This window comes from Macaca nemestrina, chromosome 4, assembly GCF_043159975.1.
Source record: "Macaca nemestrina isolate mMacNem1 chromosome 4, mMacNem.hap1, whole genome shotgun sequence".
Classification (NCBI taxonomy): domain Eukaryota; kingdom Metazoa; phylum Chordata; class Mammalia; order Primates; family Cercopithecidae; genus Macaca; species Macaca nemestrina.
The window spans coordinates 129,310,590-129,314,046 of record NC_092128.1 but is presented as its reverse complement, the minus strand read 5'-3'; the positions used below and the strand labels follow the sequence as shown (position 1 = coordinate 129,314,046).

Sequence of the window (3,457 nt, the reverse complement as noted above, 5' to 3'; positions counted from 1 at the left end):
TCTCGAACTCCTGACCTCAGGTAATCTGTCTGCCTCGGCCTCTCAAAGTGTTGGGATTACAGGTGTGAGCCACTATGCCTGGCCAAAAATCTATTTTAAAAGCCCAATTTTTCACTTCTATTTGCTTCAGTGTTTCTCTTCTGTTAAATGGAGTTAATAACAATAACACCTGTTGCATCTACCTCTAATGATTGTTTTTAGATATGTGATGAAGGGCTGGACTCAGTGGCTCACGCCTGCAATCCCAACAACTTGGGAGGCTGAGGTGGGAGGATTGCTTGAGTCCAGGAGTTCAAGACCATCCTGGGCAACATAGACCACATCTCTACTAAAATTGCTTTAAAAAACTTAGCCCTTCATGGTAGCACACACTTGTAGTCCCAGCTAGTAGGGAGGTTGAGGCAGGAGGATCACTTTTGTGTTTATTTTCCCAGCCAGTTGCTGTGGAAGGAGAATGTTTTCTTCATGGCCTCATCTGTCGTTTCGTGTCCCTCGAAAGAAAACTAGTTTCCACTGTGTAACAGGCAGGCATGTAACTATTTAAAGCACAGTTCAGTCCTAAAAAGGTCTGGGAGAACCAAATGTACTAGATGAAGCAGTGCATTGTGGGAATCACAAAGCCAACAGTACTCCAGAAAGACAAATATCAGAAGCTTCCCCTTCTGTTTTTTATGTTGTTTTTTTGTTTGTTTGTTTGTTTTTCAGAGACAGGGTTTTGCTCTGTTGCCCAGGCTAGAGTGCCATGGTGATCACAGCTCACTGCAGCCTTGAGCTCCTGGGCTCAAGCAGTTCTCCCACCTCAGCCTTGTAGCTGGGACTACAAGTATGCACCACCATGCCTGGCTAATTTTTTGAATTTTTGTAGTGATAGGATCTCACTGTGTTGCCCAGGCTGGTCTCAAACCCCTGGCCTCAAGTGAACCCCTGGCCTCCCACGTGGACCTCCCAAAGTGCTGGGATTATAAGTGTGAGCCACCTCACCTGGGCCCCCTTCTCCATATGCCTCCAAAACTATGTCCCTGGAGAGTAGCCTGCTCCCACACTGTCACTTGATGTCATGGGGTCAATAAAATCTGTGATTGTGTATCTCAGACATTTCTGTGTCTTTGATTCTCACCTTGGGACCCTAAGAGGGCCCAAGTGTCAGTAACTCTGGGCCTCCCCTAAAGAGAAACGGAGATGGTGGCTCATCCAGGAAGTGGAGGAGCAGGCGGCTCCTGGTTCTCAGGCCACCTGTGATCTCTGCCCACCCAGGGCCTGCCCCAGCCTGCAGGTATTGCTGTGTGGTGAGAACACCCGCTTCCCTTGTGCACAGCCTTTGAGAGGAGATCATGACCTCAGCTCCAGGGGTTCCTGGCCAGGGCCAAGCACTCCTTCTGCAGAGGTCTGCAGGGGAGATCTTTGACTTGTATTTGCGTGGCTTCCCCTCCCCGCCTGTCCCCTAGCCCTCCCTGACTGGCCATCCTCTCAGTAGTCCTCCTCGACCAGGGAGAGGAGCATGGCCTTGGGTGTGTTCTCGAAAAGGGCAGCCCGGTTCTGCTGCTGCCCCTTCTTCACCTAGTGGTCTTAGATTCGGAAAGCATAGGCCTTAGATTCGGACAGCATAGGCCATAGATTCGGAAAGCATAGGCATTGATGAGCCGGCACAGAGGCTGGAAGGCCTAGGGGTCTCGGATGACTATCTCCCGGGACACTGGCTTCACCCGGCGGTACTGGTAGTAGATCCGCACTGAAGCCAGCACGGTCAGAGTGGTCACCTGCAGGGCCAGGTGGAGAAGCTGGACTACAGCAACCCCCTGCCAGGCCCTGCCCCTCCAGCACAGGGACGCTCTGGGCTCATCTGCCACGAAACCTTGGGTGCCTTCTGCGGAGCTCTCCTAGTGTCCTCCACTTCCCACTTGGCCAGCATCTGCAGGGAGGAGCCAGTGGGCTGACACCTGCCATCTCTGAAGCCATCACAGGGCTGCTGGGAGGGAAGGGGTGGGTACTCCAGGAACCCACGGGTTGTAAGGACCCCTGGGAGAGGAGAGGGCTCAGAGGTTTGCACTTGGGGAGCTGGAGGCAACTGCCGCAGGGCCTGGGTCGGGACGCTTTGTCCCTTGAACTTCCCGCGGGGGCTGATGTGCCGCACTTCCTCCACCACGTACTGCTGGAAGAAGGGGTGTGCCAAGGCCTCTTCCGCTGTGCAGCAGCTCTGGGGTTGCACCACCAGGAATCGGGAGACCTGGGAGGGGAGGAGAGGGAAACCGAGAACGTCAAGGTAGGTCCCCTCCAGCATGTCAGGAGAGGCGGGGCCTCCCCGGGCAGGGGAGCCTGGCATCGCGGCCCTGAACTCAGGAGCCAGTCGGCCTGGCTTGTCACCAGGTCCTTCATGGTGTCCGAGTAATCATCCCACTCGGGCGAGCCAAACTGGGAGTTGCCGCTCATGATCATCCTCGCATCAGCATCTGCTTCCGGTGCCAGAAGGGCGGGGAGCCGGCCAGCAGCGTGTGCATGATGACGTCAGTGCTCTGTCTGGACGTGCGTGGGCCCAGGGTCACTTACCCAGCGCCAGGGGCACCGACCTAGCCCTGCCTGCTCCCTCCCTCGCCCAGCCCAGGCGGGTGATCCCCGGCACACTCACATGTCCACCGCCTTCCCGTGACCCGGATGGTCCTCATTCATGGAGCACTGAATAATCTCAGGGGCCAGGTAACTGGGGGTCCCGCAGACCTCTGCAGGAACGGTCATCAGGACAGGTCAGCAGGACACTCAGAAGAGGAAGTCCTGGCCAGGCGCAGTGGCTCATGTCTATAATGCCAGCACTTTGGGAGGCGGAGGCAGGCAGATCACCTGAAGCCAGGAGTTCAAGACCAGCCTGGCCAACATAGTGAAACCCCATATCTATTAAAACTACAAAAAATAATTGGGTGTGGTGGCACATGCCTGTAGTCCCAGCTACTCAGGAGTCTGAGGCAGGAGAATTGCTTGAACCCGGGAGGTGGAGGTTGCAGTGAGCCAAGATCGCCCCACTGCATTCGAGCCAAGGCAACAGAGCCAGGCACTATCTCAAAAAAAAAAAAAAAAAAAAAAAAAAAAGAAAGAAAGAAAAAAGAAAAAGGAAGTCCAAAGAGACAATGGAGTTGGAACAGAAATGGACTTGGGCGAGACTCCCCCAACATCCAAATTCAAGGCCCAGGGCAGGGCGGGGTACTGCCCACAGGGCCACCAGCTCATGGCCCATTGCTTCCCTGGTCACTTCTAGCCATCCTGGCCTGGAACTAGGGTAATAGGAACCTGGGAGAGGACTTACCTGAAGAAATGCCTAGCCCTGCCAAGTGTGGTGGCTCACACCTGTAATCCCAGCACTTTGAGAGGCTGAGGCAGGTGGATCACGAGGTCAGGAGTTTGAGACCAGCCTGACCAACATGGTGAAACCTCCGTCTCTACTAAAAATACAAAAATTAGCCAGACCTGG

General features: G+C 54.5%; 1 pseudogene; it reads right to left on the bottom strand.

Moving 5' to 3' along the window:
• Window positions 1-1,467: 1,467 nt before the first annotated feature.
• LOC139362637 (phosphorylase b kinase gamma catalytic chain, skeletal muscle/heart isoform-like) lies at window positions 1,468-2,730 on the bottom strand (annotated as a pseudogene).
• Window positions 2,731-3,457: the final 727 nt, after the last annotated feature.